Raw genomic sequence first — 15,705 nt, forward strand, 5'->3', positions numbered from 1 at the left:
CTATTTTTAGTAATGTGTTTCTTCATTTTTTTTTAAATTACTTATACGCGCATTCAAAATTTCAGCTAAATCGGAAAAAAAATTATAATAATATAGTTTCTAAGGTTGTATAGATAATGAATGGTACGGAACCCTTCGTGCGCGAGTCCGACTCGCACTTCACAACCAATTTTTTTAAATATTTTTATTGTATAGGCTTGGTGCATTCTCCGCCGGTGCTGCCACCATCGGAGGACTCGTAAATAACGAATACATACAAATAATAAGTCGTTTAAATGGCGAGCAAACAAAAAAATTAGTATATAATTATTCTAAAAGTGTTAGAAAGTGTAATTTGTGGAAATTCTAAACAAAAAAATAAAAAGGTAAATATTTTGATATCTTCCGAAGGTCTAACTTGCATTATAATTTATTATACCAGTTAAAAAAAATTAGCATAGTTTTATCACCGGTTTTGCTAGTGGGGCATAACGAAATTTTTTAAAGGTACATAATTATAATTATATTCGCGTCCAGTCCGAATGTATTATCTTGATTTTTCTATACGTAGTACCGTCCCTGCGTGCACAATTTTAAAGCTATAAGCTAAATTCCCTCCCGCTACCAGTCTAGGTGGCCGTGCCGGCCCTGGCGCGGCGGTCAGTATCTCCCAGTGGGACAAAATTTCGTACTTTTAGAGAATGCCCGTCTCCGTGTGGGAGGGATTTCTTTTATACGTTATCGATAGCCTTATCGAAAAATTAATTACACGTATTATATGTAAGTCTTTTAGAATATTTATTTTTAGACGAATATTGGATGGAAATAAATAGAAGTACATCCCGAAATGTGGGGATTAGAGGAAAGGAGAAAACAAAGGGATGAGGAATATTGTATAAACACGGACTGTTCTTCTCCCAGTGTTCTTTTCATAGCGAGACAAAGGTTAGTACTTTTAGATAATCCTCTACTCCGTGTGAGAGGGATTCCTTTTTAAGATATTCCAGAGCTCGCTATCGAGATAATATTATAATAACCGAAGTGTTGTTGTCTCAATGATACAAAATTTTTTAATTTTAGTGAATGCCCTTCTCCGTGTGAAAGGGATTCCTTTATAAATGACGTTCTCGGTCTCGTTATCGTAGAAGTAGATTTCACAAAAGAATTTCAAGTGATAAATCAAAAAATTTTAGACCCTCAAAAAAAAAATAAACGATATATTTCAACAGGAAAACTCCTCCACACATTATATTTATAAGGCTGTACGTTCAAAAAGCAGGACAGTCGTTATTTAAGTGTCACTATCTCATAACAGATCGAACACAAGGTCAGCAACTAGGAAGAGGAAAATAACCAAATCTAGCGATTTGTGCAGTTTGTTGGGGGAAGGGCAATCCAAAGAGACTACAGAACATTCGACTCTTCGATGATGATACATTCTTCTTCGGGAGACGAATTCAGTCTTAGCCAATGATCTGGCTTCAGCACAGAACAAGGTCCAACTTTTATATCTGAGAAAATATTTTAACTCCCTAATTTACAAAGGAGCCATGGCATGTCGCCTATCCTCTCCTGTGTCATAATTGTTAAGATGAAGTCCAGCATATTTTCGAAATCAAACTCTTAAAAAAAAAATATGTATGTATATATATATGTATATATATATATATATATATATATATATATATATATATATATATATATATATATATATATATATATATATATATATATATATATATATATATATATATATATATATATCTGGGTTATAAAATTTAACAATAGTCGTCGTAGACTCAATATTCTTTTAAAGGAAGAGAAAAATATTCATAAATATATCATGGAACAAATATGGACGGTTGTTATAGATACCGGACGCATAGTCCTAATGTGGTTGACGGTATCTTGTACAAAAGGTATCAACTATTTTTCCTCTGAAGGATTTTCAAATGAAAATCATGAGGAAAAAGGACCTCTGGATAAATTTACGTTTGAACCCCTTGCTTAGAGGAAAAGATACAAACAACAGGAATGTATCCAGATATTTGTGACAGATATTCGAATATGTCTTTACCTTCCTTCTTTGAAAAAAAGAAGGGGGGTGATACATGAGGCACGAGCGGCCAATTCATTAGGTACCCTCCAGTTTGCTGCCTTGCCAGCCTCCTACCATAAAATAGGCGACAACCAACTTAACGTTGACCTCCAAGTCATTAAAAGTAATCAACTTAGCTGACCAGCTAATAATAATAACTCAAATATGTATATAATAATAAAATAGCTAATATCCTAGATTTTCATAGCTAATATGTAATGTGTGTATGTATATATGATAAAAAGAAAAAAAAAAACGTCTATTTTCTCTATTTTGGCTAAAGAAATTTCTCTATTTTGGCTAAAGCTATTCTAATGGAAATGTAAGTTTTAGTCTAAATCTTAAGAAACACGTAACTGTGTCTCATTTCAAAAGGAGGTCCTTATGATAACGGCTGTTAAATGCTAATTTGTTTATGTAAATCTTGGATTTTCATATGTTGGAATACTCACCATCTACATTTAGAGTTTATATTTACCCATTTTGGTCTATAAAAGCAGTGTTGTGTTTTGGCCAATACTTTATACATTTTGACAAAGTGACAGACTTTGTGCAAATTATCGAAACAAAAAGTTAGTTTTTTCTTACAGCTTACAGTATATAATATATATTTTCTCCTCTACAATACACTTTCGAAAGAGATGATTATAATAACATTAATGTAAACTTTCGCAGACTTTGAATTTTTTCTTAAATAGATCTGGATGGTTTCTCGTTGAAAGAGGCTTTTTTAAGATATGATGTGTCTAAGGTTTACTGCATTAAAATTTTACCATAAATGTTCCCTAACAGTTCTACTTTCTTATCTAGAATTCGGAAAGAATGGACATATCAATTAAATCATAAAGTAGAAATAGTTTTCTTGCAGTTTTACGTACTATATAAATAGATTATATAATTCTTGCCGTGAACTGGCTATGAAAAATAATAAATCATATATTGGTTTCACGTTTAACCTTAGTTATCAGAGACAGATGTCAGTTTGTTTTTAGTCAGTATATAATTATATGTGCATATCATAGTTACTGAAAATTATCAACAAAAAAAAAATAAAAAAATAAATAAATAAATAATACAAATAATAATAAAACTTCTGGTATAAAAATTGACACAGATCAATATCTGTGTCTACTTTTATATCATCAAACCACATATCCATACCAATGTATGGATCGAAACCTAATATATATGATGACTCTGGTTTAATTCATCGACGTAATTAAAGCATTTTGGAAAATAAATTATTGAGAATCTTGATTTCTTACTACCAAAGTCTAACATTCAAATGTTGTCTAATATTAATGGCTTAAAAAGTAAGGCCTTTTAAATATTAAGCAATGGGTTAGAAACACCTTAAAATATATATATATATATATATATATATATATATATATATATATATATATATATATATATATATATATATATATAAGTATATATATATATATATATATATATATATATATATATATATATATATATATGTATATATATGTGTGTGTGTGTATATATATATATATATATATATATATATATATATATATATATATATATATATATATATATATATATATATATATATATATATATATATATATATATATATATATATATATATATATATATATATGTATATGTATATATATATATATATATATATATGTATATGTATATATATATATATATATATGTGTATGTATATATATATATATATATATATGGGTATATATATATATATATATATATATATATATCGGTTAAACCTCACTATAGTCGAGTTATCCACGCAGTTCTACATTGAGACAGGGATTTCTATCGACACGATGAGTTAACTGGTTTATAAAGTATAATTGAACAATTTTGGCAGAATCCTTTATGGAAGTGCCATCTTATGGGTTTCTGTCTCTGCTTAGTATGCATATATGTATATGTTAAATTGTCACAATTTAATAAATCCATGTATTGATGGCCGTTAAATTGGTTTCATCTTGGTTGCATTCAATAAACATATTTATAATTTCAGCTATTTTTGTCTCAAAAAAAAATGCTTTCTGCACCGCATTCATTAATTTGCAACCATCAGTTCTTTAAACATCTACGTATAGAAAAATCAAGATAATACATTCGGACTGGACGCGAATATAATTATACGATCAAACGAACTTACCTGAAGTGAAGTTCGATCGTAATTATATGAGGCGTCCAGTCCGAATGTATTATCTTGATTTTTCTATACGTAGTACCGTCCCTGCGTGCACAATTTTAAAGCTATAAGCTAAATTCCCTCCCGCTACCAGTCTAGGTGGCCGTGCCGGCCCTGGCGCGGCGGTCGGTATTCATTTTTCAAAGATTTATTCATTAATTCAAGCGACCATGGGGCAAAACGGGAGGGGTGGGAAGATAATACATTCGGACTGGACGCCTCATATAATTACGATCGAACTTCACTTCAGGTAAGTTCGTTTGATCGTATAATTTTAGATGTTCATAAACCATTTAATCACTAGTTGATTAAAAAAGTATACCATTAATATCGCACACACAAATTATATTTCATCCTCTCATAGTATATGCCTTGTATATGTCTATTTAATTTTTTGATTATCTAATGAGCAGTTTGTTTACTCACTTGTTTCGTCGAACTGCTTGAATCCATTTTTGCTATTTGATCAAATCGGTGAAAGGCGCATTCTCACGACTCGTCTACTTGGCAAGTATTTTTTATTGGCATACAGGGTCTAGCGAGAATGTGGCATAGTTCCTATAATAAATAACTCAGAAATTCTGTATAGATGCCCGACGCACCATGTATTACCCTGTATACCAATTACAAATGTTTGTCAAGTACACGAGTCGTGAGAACGCGCCATAAGAAACTGTGAAGCTATAAAATGTTTCGGGAGAGTTGAATATCCGGGAAAGTTGAGTTATTGAATATTATTGCACTCAACAACGCCCTAATGACGCTCTCCTTTACGCGTTAGCATTTTTTCGGCAATTTTATTAACATTTGAAATTGTCACAACACAAGACGCCTAGTTCGAATTCTCTTTTTCATTTATTTTTTACTACCCGAAACAGCGTTACATCACGCAAACCTCGTACCTGAGTGTTTTATAGTATCAATAACTGCACTAGTAAAAAACTAAAATTGTTAAATATTATGACAAAACCCCGATTTCAATATTATTTTAATGCGATTAACATGACGGCGGCGGCGCGGCGCGGCGTGAACTATATCTTGATATTTTCTGATTTCTGCCGTAGAGTGCGCTGCGGTCGGAATTTGTTGAAATCAACTGAAATGCGCCAAGCCTATAGTCCAAGGAAGGTGTAAGTGCTGCGAAAATATGAACAAATTTTAAGAAAATAGCAAATTTGACGTTTAAAGACTATAACGAAGTTATGACGCCGTTTTATTAACTTGCCTTAATCCAAGTCTAATAGCAACCTTTAATTTTTTTTAAAAAGGCAAGAATAAACATAACCTGCTATTTATTTTTTTTATTCAAAAGTCAAAAAATTTTTAGACTTGTCATAATCTCCTTTTTGTAATTAATATTTATGCTTCTTGTATTTTGTTTGTTTAATATTTATGTTCTTTTATTTAAAATCGTATGTCATTTTATCACATTTTTTATTTTAATAAAAACTGTTGATATTAAAATCTCGTATATCGTATTAATATTGGGCCAGACAAAACCGCTGACAATACTTAATCAACCGGCTAAATGTCTACAGAGTGGATATAACCAATGTTATATTAAGCGCGTCATCAATTTAGTATTAATAGAAAGAGCAGGGGATGGTTAAACAACAGATCGCTATTGCTACCCCTGGCCCGGTCTTTCGATATCGTATTTATGTAAATATTGAAAATAATGCATGAATCATTTAATCTCGTGCAATTTTGCCCGGAATTATGTTTCCATTAATTGTTTATTCCGTCGGTCTTCTCGTTGTTATTTACGGCCGGTATTTGTTGGATATTAAACCACAGAGATGTTTAAAATATTTTAAATTAGTAACATATGTTGGTATCAGTTTTTTTTTGTAACCATCATTGTATAAAAAGTCTAAGGAAGGTAATCTCAGTCTGCACATAACATTTGAAACCAAACCAAACGAAAAACTGTCTAGAAAAATGACTTAGGGAACAGGATAGTGACTACTACTTTGGAGCAAGCTACCATTAAAGCCATAGTAGAAGGAAAAGAGTAGTTGCACTTTCCCATATATTTTCTGCCAATTTTTACAATCTGTCGGATATCGGCAGATTGCTGAGCGTTTCAGTTGAGTTCCGTCCGTCGATCTGCGAGGTGCGAGCGTTGCGTCCCAGCACAGAGACGGATTGACAAAACAAGTGCCTTACTGTGTGCTGCTATTGGTTGTGGTAATAATTTAAAAAATTGTGCTTTGAGTTTTTTTGGAGAATCATTTGTGATCATGTCTGTGTTCAGGTTAATTTTCTCATGACTGATTACTACTTAATAATTTGATATTATTTTCATTTAAACCTCAATTTTTTATTGATTTTACTTTTGCAACCTAACCGTCTCTTGCTTGCTGTTTTACGAACTGCACTCATTGAACAAAAATTTGCTAGTACCGAAACTACCGAAAAAAACTGGAAATCCCGGTTCCTTAGAGGCATGTTACCCAAATTACCGGTTCCGAAAAACAGCTCCGGTCCCGGAAACGCTATAACGTACCATAACCATGAATCGCCCTATACAGGGTGAGTCTTAAATAAGTACAAATATTTTTAGGGAAAGTATATTTTGACCCCAGAAATATGAGAATTTTTCTTCGCAATTTTTTTTTTGAAAAAAAAATCTGGAATTTTTTTTAGTTTTTAGTTAAAACACATAATTTCTTGATAATATGGTAACTAGGGTTCAGAACCGGAAATTCCCGGTTTTTTTGAGATATCAAAGAACCGGGACTCGAAATTATTAATTTTCGGTTCTTTCGGTACTTTTTACGAACACTTTCACTGAAAGTATGAATAAAAAAAAAAAAAATAAATGTTCAGTTTCATTGAAAACGTATCCTCATGTTGTACATTTTCAAGCAGGGTTGGCATGATTTAAATCAAATGATTTAAATCATGATTTAAATCGCGATTTAAATCAAGTGATTTTTTTAATTTTAATCATGTGATTTAAATAAAAAAAATATATTTTATTGAAACTTTATAATAAATCAAAAAATAACTGTAAAAGATGTAAAAATGTGTTCTAGAAAACTATAAAAAATGTTTCTATATCAGATATAACAGATAATAAATCGAAAAATAATTGTAAATGTTATAAAACTATATAAAAACATCTATTCATCAATTTCATGCGAATCCATTAGACCGCTAAACGCAGGGATTTATTTTAAAGTTTATGTATAAGTGACAAAAATTCGCTGTTCGAATACGTATTATTTGCAAAGTCTAGTGCAGAATTAGGTTCTTCTAATATAGAGACTATATCTTCATTCCCGAGAATCTAGAATCGTCAGAAAATATGTTTATTTTTTTGAAACGGTTGGATGTTTCCAAATTCCTACCGAAATTTTGATCTGCAAAAAGTACTTTACACTTTGGCATTAGATAATACATCATTCTCAACTTAAGACTATTTCCGAACAATAGTGTATTGTTTTATTAGGAGTAAAAATTATACTTTTTTTGACGATGCTGTACAGGGTGGGTCAAATTCGACGCTTTTAAATGGAAACACTCTTTTCTATAGGAGATAGACGAAAACTAATATCGGTGTCTGGAGCTTAATTTTCATCAAAAACGTGATGGTGAAAACCGCACATCAATATCTGTTACCGTTTCGGAGTTACGGAGTGTTTTTCAAAAATGTGCATTTTTAACAAATCGCTGTAACTTTTTTGCTATGGAAAATTTTGTATTTCTATGAAAACATTTCCAACGCACATTTTTACGTAGAATTTAATGGTTTAAGTATAATTTTTTTAAATTTAATAATTTAAGATTTATCAACAGAAAAATTGATTTTTTATTTGGGACACCCTCTATATTTTTAATTAACTGAAAAGAATTTAAAATTACCTTTCCAAAAATATAGCACACTTGATATTTTGTTATAATCCCCTTCGAAATACAGAATTTTTAAAAGTTCGCCACTTTTAACTAATAGGCTTTGGACCCCTTATTGATGATATGCCCCTAACCTTTAACTCGAAAACATATTTTTCCAGCAAGACGACGCACCGCCTCTGAACGCTGAAGTTATCAGCAAATTTTTGCAGCCAATTTCAAGAACAATTGAATAACTAACTAAGATCCCAGACGTTGGCCGTCGCGAGCGCTTGACTTAGTGCCCATGGATCTAATCCTATGGATATATTTGCGGAAGAATAAAGGTTCCTTATTCTTCCGTATAATCTAGACAAGAATTAGAAATACTGGGCAGTTATGAGAGGGTATCTTTCACCCCCACTGAGTTAATGAATTCCGCGAGAAATGTTCAAAAATTGCCCCGTCTGTCCATACCAGAAGACGGTCGCTATGTCGAACACCTATAGCAAAATCTCATGTCTTGGTTTGCTATTTATTTTTATTGTTATTAGATATAGTTTAAATGTGTTGATGTTAGTTAAATATATTTTAAATTGTTATAAAATTCTGCATCTCTCATAGCAAATATTATTTTCGTTTTAATTGATGCTCACAGCTAGATTTTTTTGCATTACAGCCGGTGCCGTTCAAAGCCTACTTATTTAAAGCGGGCGAATTGTTATATCTCGAAGAGGAATCGAGCAAAATATCAAGTGTGTTATATTTTTGGAAAGGTAATTTTAAATTCTTTTCAATAAATTAAAAATATACAGGGTATCCCATACAAAAAATCAAATTTTCTGTTGATAATTCTTAAATTATTAATTTTAAAAAAATTATACTTATACCATTAAATTCTACGTAAAAAGGTGCTTTGGAAATGTTTTCATAAAAATACAAAATTTTCCATAGCAAAAAAGTTACAGCGATTTATTAAAAATGCATATTTTTAATAAACACCCCGTAACTCCCAAACGGTAACAGATATCGATATGCGGTTTCCACCATCATGCTTTTGACAAAAATTGAGCTCCAGACACCGATATTAGTTTTTGTCTATCTCCTATAGAAAAGGGTGTTTCCATTTAAAAGCGTCGAATTTGACCCACCCTGTACCTTTGAAGGACCATTTATTCCGACTAGAGTGAAGCACAAAAAGTACATTTTTACTCTGAATAGAACATTTTTTTAAACATTACAAATAATTTTTTAATCAATTTCAAACATTGCAAAAAATAATATAAGCAGTAATCGAGCAACAATTATTTGTTCTCTCGTTGAATTTGACATTTAATATCAGTTTAATAATATATTTTTGTACTTTTGTGCTTAGGCGTAACAGCCCTTTACTTTTATGCCTAGGCGTTAAAATGACAAAAATTAATACTTTTGAGACGTTTGAAAAAAAAACCTTTTGATCTGAAGCGAGCGACTTTTTTGCGGAATATATTGGTGACCGATGTGGAAAAATTACACGCGCCGTAGAATTGTTAATGTTATCGGTATCGGGCAGAGTTATAAAGATTTAGCCATTTAGGATAGGACTTTAATTGGAAATAAGTCTTAGTCATTTCGAAATCTGATTTAAATATTGGTTTGAATTAAAATCAAAAAAATCTGATTTAAATCAAAAAAATCTGATTTTTTTGATTTTTTTTAAAAAATCATGATTTTTTCCAACCCTGTTTTCAAGTAACACTAAATGAGTCAGATTGCTTCAGTGATGCTGAGAGGTGAAAATCCGCCTTAAGAGAAGTAGCACAGTAATCGTATACATTTACCAAATAATAATTTTTATAAAAAAGGGCCCGGCAAAAACTTCAAACAGGCGTTATCCGTTATCCTCCTCCAAAAGTGAAGTTGGAAAAGTTGGGCAAACGTCAGTGGCAGCCGAAGTTTCCGGTTGGCGGGAGAAAAGTTTTCGGATCCGCGCGGATTAGCTTCATAACTCCGGGTCCGCTAAAAATAAAAGCTTTCTTTCGAATTGCCGTTTTCGTTCAAATAATAATTAGAGAAAGCTGAAAGGGTCGATTTTGTTAATTACGAAACGCCGACGTATAAGGGTAAAGCGTATTTTAATAGAATAGAAGTTACCAAGCAATCTCCGAAAACCACAAAAGAAAGTGTTTACGATTTTGGTATTTTTGCATTCACTGTTTTCAGTGAAATAATAAATTGTATTGTTGTATAATTGTTCAAAGGTAATAAAGTCCTGCAACCCTGGATGCCAGCCCACCAAGGGATAGAAGACAATGAAAAAGATCGTTTGCTAGCTAGGAAAAGAGCAAACACTCCACTAACTGTACAAGAAATTTCTCAGGACTTAATATTACTTATTTACTTTTTATTATTTATTTTTTTATTTTATTTTTATTATTTATTATTTTTTTTATTTTATTTTTATAGTTTTTATTATTTTTATTTTTTTTTGTACTTTTACTTATTTCTCTTTTTCTTGGCTATAACTCAGTAATTTAAAAAAAAAACATATTATAACAAGCTTAAAAAATGGCGCTTTTTATAAAGTCATCGCCAACTATGGTTTTCATTTCAAAAAAACAGAAGTTTGTGTCATATGTCAAAAATGATAGGCTTTAGTAAAAAACGGAGGACACAATCTCATTAAGGATGTGATTATCTACAACTTTTATCTGAAAACTTTTTGCCTAAAATAGATTGGGACAATTTTTAAAATAGCCGAAATTTGTTTTTTCGAAATACCTAGTAAGCCATGAACTTTTTAAAAAATCTGAGAGGCGCATATTTATGAACTCGAAAAACTGCAATTCTTTCCCCATTTAACCGACTATCTATCTCCTGTAGTTTCCGAGATACCCATAGAGAACATCGTAGAAAACTCACCCTGTATATTAGTAATAATCATTTAATATTAATAATAAATTGTTTTGAAAAATTACATTGTTTTGTGAAACTATGCAAAAATATCTTATATTTACAAGTTTCTTGTTAAAAATACTATAATGCATCATTTTTTTTGTATAATTCATTCACTTTTTTAGTGTAGGTACGTATAACAGCTAGAGACACGTCAAAAGTCGAAACATCATGTAAAATTTTATCATTAAAAACAATATCACTCCCATAAATATTTCATTTCATCCATGTAGGTAGGTCACTTCCTCGAAATGATGATCAAGCTGTCACTTCCTTGAAAATTTAACCAACCGAATACGTGTTATAGAGCAGGGCTGATCGAAAGCATCTCAATAATTGAGGCCCTTACTTCAGGATTCGTCCTTTTTACCTTCGTCGCCAGTAAGTAAAATAGTCAGGCCTCACGATCGGGTCACGCGCGACTGGCCAGGACCGAGGGTTAACAGGAATGGCACTCATTCCAATAAAGTATTGTGCAAGTGTCGGCCTTATTTATGGTTATTGCGGTCTTCGTTCATTAACGGGACCCATCGAAAATTTGTCAATTATCGGGTGCGTGAGACCCACCCTTTAGTCGTATAGGGTAACGGAAGGGCTTCTTCAATCTTTTCTTTTTCGTCAAGTAAGCGAATATTATAGCATAGTAGAAGGAAAAGATTAGTTGCACTCTCCCAAATATTTTCTGCCAGTTTTTACAATCTGTCGAATATCGGCAGATTGCAGAGCGTTTCAGTTTAGTTCCGTCCGTCGACCTGCGAGGTTCGAGCGTTGCGTCTCAGCACAGAGACGGAAATGAGTGCCTTACTGTGTGCTGCTATTGGTTATAGTAATAATTAAAAAAAATTGTGCTTTGAGTTTTTTTTTGAGTCATTTGTGATCATGTTTGTGTTCAGGTTAATTTTCTCATGACTGATTACTACTTAATAATTTGATATTATTTTCATTTAAACCTCAATTTTTTATGGATTTTACTTTTGACAATTATCCCTTGCTTGCTGTTTAACGGACTGCATCATCATTGAAAAATTTGCTAGTACCAAAAGTACCGAAAAAAATTGGAAATCCCGGTTCCTTAGAGGCATGGTACCGAAATTATCGGTTCAGAAAAGCAGCTCCGGTTCCAGAAACGGTATAACATACTATAACCGTGAATCGCCCTATACAGGGTGAGTCTTAAATAAGTGCAAATATTTTTAGGGTAGTATATTTTGGCCCCAGAAATATGAGGATTTTTCTGCGCAATTTTTTTTTGAAAAAAAATCTGGAAGTTTTTATTTTTTTAGTTTTTAGTTAAAAAACACAATTTCTTTACCTAACATAACCTAACAAAACAGTCAGTTTACCAACTTAGAGAAGATACAAAAGTCATTTTTACTCCGAACAGAACATGCTTTTTTTATACGTCACAAATAAATTTTTAAACAATTTCAAACGTTGCAAATAATATATGGTCATACAGTGTGTCCACGGATTGACTCCCAAAGAGGGAAAACTTTTTTATTCGTGTGTTTATGAAAAAAAGTTATTCTTCATAAAAACTCCTGCTTGAGCTTAAACGACCAACCGGCATATTATTTTTACAAATGTATATACCGAGTGTTAAAAAGTTTAAAAAATATGGAAAGCGCTAAGAACAAAGTACTTGTATATGTAAAAATACGATGAAAAGTTATTAATAAAAGTTCTAGAGATTGAAAAACTACACCACGTTACCAAATTTTATCTCACTACCTAAATGTACAGGGATTGGTAAAAGATTCCTCTAGATATAAAATACCATTTACTCTAAATTAAATTATTTTTTTTAATAACACCTGCTACAACCTGTCTTTATTATCTATTATTTGTTTGCAACAATATTTTTTTGATTTTTCATTCGTTTTCTAAAACAAAGTTTAATCATTAATCGTGTACGAGTTTTATTTTATAGCCTCCATTGGTTAATTTAAAAAGGGAAGTAATGAAATTGCGTAAAGGTAAACAAGGATTTAAAAGTTATTCAAAAAAAATTAAGTTAATTTAGACTAAATGGTATTTTATATGGAGAGGAATCTTTTACCAATCGCTGTATTTTTACATTAAGATTAGGCGTAAACATATATACTTTACTTTTATGCTTAAGCGTTAAAATGATAGTATTTTTGTATCTCTCATAACTCAAGAGCGAATTCGTATAAACCATTCAAAATGAACCATTTGTTTCATATAAGGGAGTTCTTTAAAAAGTATTAATTATTTTATTATTTATTTTAATTATAAAATAAAATGGGGATTTCCTATGTCTAGGTCAGCGATATGGGTATATCAAATAAAAATTGACTGATTGAGACTGATTTTATTTTTCCACAGCACTTTATACTTGTCTAACACAAACAGAAATTTGTACGTCTCTATCACCAACTCTTTTACGAACTATCGCCATGCCAGAGCGTCCAAAACGCAAAAAAGATAAAATTCTGGATGGGTCTGAAAATCGAACATAAATAAATAAAGAATTATTGCGTCGAGTATCTGAACAACCACAACTGAAAATTTGTTGCCGACAAAGCGAGTTTGTACCCGGAGGCTCATTGATTGTGTTTAATAATTAAAATGTCATCAACAAATGCGTGGCGCAAATCAATGGGAAACCGAACGCAATAGCGACGGTATTGTGCAAATTTGCCGGCTGGGTCTTGTTTCTGGATTTTTTTCATTGTTTTATTCGTTTTGTATCGATGTCAATGTGTATTGAGTTAAATTGATTGAATAATTATTTATAAAATGCACCAGACTTTGTCGATCAAACATTGTGAAATATTAAGTACGATTGACATTTATTTCTGGCAATCAATATTTAAATGTGTGCTATTTATACGATTACATGAAATAAAAATCATTGCATGAACTTTATTGCTTTATTTAACAACTCTTATTACTAACCATAGCGTTGTAAAAAATCATCTGTAAAAAATGAGCATGTACAATGCTTAATATAGATAGTCCATAGTGTCGAAGCTTAACAAGTTAATATTTTATTTTATAAATAGTCCCTATATCATAATAAAATCAGTAAATGACACTGATTTATTTTTTTAGGCGCTTTATACTCGATTAGCATGCACAAAGAGAAATTTGTACGTCTCTATCATCAACTTTCTCACGAAATATCACCATCCTAATGTATCCAAAATGAAAATAAAGAGACAAAATTCTGTATCGGTCTGAAAATCGAACATAAATAAATAAAAAATTATTGTGTCGAGTACCTGGACAACCGCAGCTGAAAATTTATTGCCTGCAAAGCGAGTTTGCACCCGGAGGCTCATTGATTTTTTTAATAATTAAAATGTCATCAACAAATGCGTGGCGCGAATCAATGGGAAACCGATGGCAATAGCGACGGTATTGTGCAAATTTGCCGGCTGGGTCTCGTTTCTGTTTTTTTTTCATTGTTTTATTCTATTATTATGTTATTAAAATGAGCATGTACAATGCTTAGTATAGATCGCTCATAGTGTCGATTAAAAAAGTTAAAATTTTATTTTATAAATAGTCCCTATATCATAATAAAATCAGTAAATGAGACTGATTTATTTTTCCAAGCGTTTTTTACTCGATTAGCATAAAAAGAAATTTGTACGTCTCTATCATCAATCATTTCTCACGAACTATCTCCAGCTCAGAGCATCCAAAATGAAAATAAAGAGACAAAATTCTGTATCGGTCTGAAAATCGAACATAAATAAATAAAAAATGATAGCTTCGAGTACCTGGACAACCGCAGCTGAAAATTTGTTACCGACAAAGCGAGTTTGTGCCCGGAGGCTCATTGATTGTGTTTAATAATTAAAATGTCATCAACAAATGCGTGGCGCGAATCAATGGGAAACCGAACGCAATAGCGACGGTATTGTGCAAGTTTGCCGGCTGGGTCTGGTTTCTGGCTTTTTTTTATTGTTTTATTCATTTTGTATCGATGTCAATGTGTATTGAGTTAAATTGATTGAATAATTATTTAGAAAATGCATCAGACTTTGTCGATCAAACATTGTGAAATATTACGTACGATTGACATCTATTTCTGGCAATCAATATTTAAATGTGTGCTATTTACACGATTACATGAAATAAAAATCATTGCATGAAGTTTATTGCTTTATTGAACAACTCTTCTTACTAACCATAGCGTTGTAAAGTCATCTGTAAAAAATGAGCATGTACAATGCTTAATATAGGTAGTCCATAGTGTCGAAGCTTAAAAAGTTAATATTTTATTTTATAAATAGTCCCTATATCATAATAAAATCAGTAAATGACACTGATTTATTTTTTTTCAAGCGCTTCTTACTCGATTAGCAGGCACAAAGAGAAATTTGTACGTCTCTATCATCAACTCTCTCATGAAATATCACCATCCCAATGTATCAAAAATGAAAATAAAGAGACAAAATTCTGTATCGGTCTGAAAATCGAACATAAATAAATAAAAAATTATTGCGTCGAGTACCTGGACAACTGCAGCTGAAAATTTGTTGCCTGCAAAGCGAGTTTGCACCCGGAGGCTCATTGATTGTTTTAATAATTAAAATGTCATCAACAAATGCGTGGCGCGAATCAATGGCAAACCGATGGCAATAGCGACGGTATTGTGCAAATTTGCCGGCTGGGT

General features: G+C 31.6%; 1 long non-coding RNA gene across 1 annotated transcript; it reads left to right on the plus strand.

Annotated features, from left to right (window-relative positions):
• The first annotated feature begins 681 nt into the window (after window positions 1–681).
• LOC115889332 lies at window positions 682–1,569 on the plus strand. Its single transcript, XR_004051423.1, has 2 exons — window positions 682–924; window positions 1,060–1,569. It is a non-coding gene; the product is annotated as an uncharacterized LOC115889332 (long non-coding RNA).
• The last annotated feature ends 14,136 nt before the right edge of the window (window positions 1,570–15,705 follow it).

Source organism: Sitophilus oryzae, unplaced genomic scaffold (genome assembly GCF_002938485.1).
Source record: "Sitophilus oryzae breed Bouriz unplaced genomic scaffold, Soryzae_2.0 scaffold_813_pilon_pilon, whole genome shotgun sequence".
NCBI lineage: Eukaryota > Metazoa > Arthropoda > Insecta > Coleoptera > Curculionidae > Sitophilus > Sitophilus oryzae.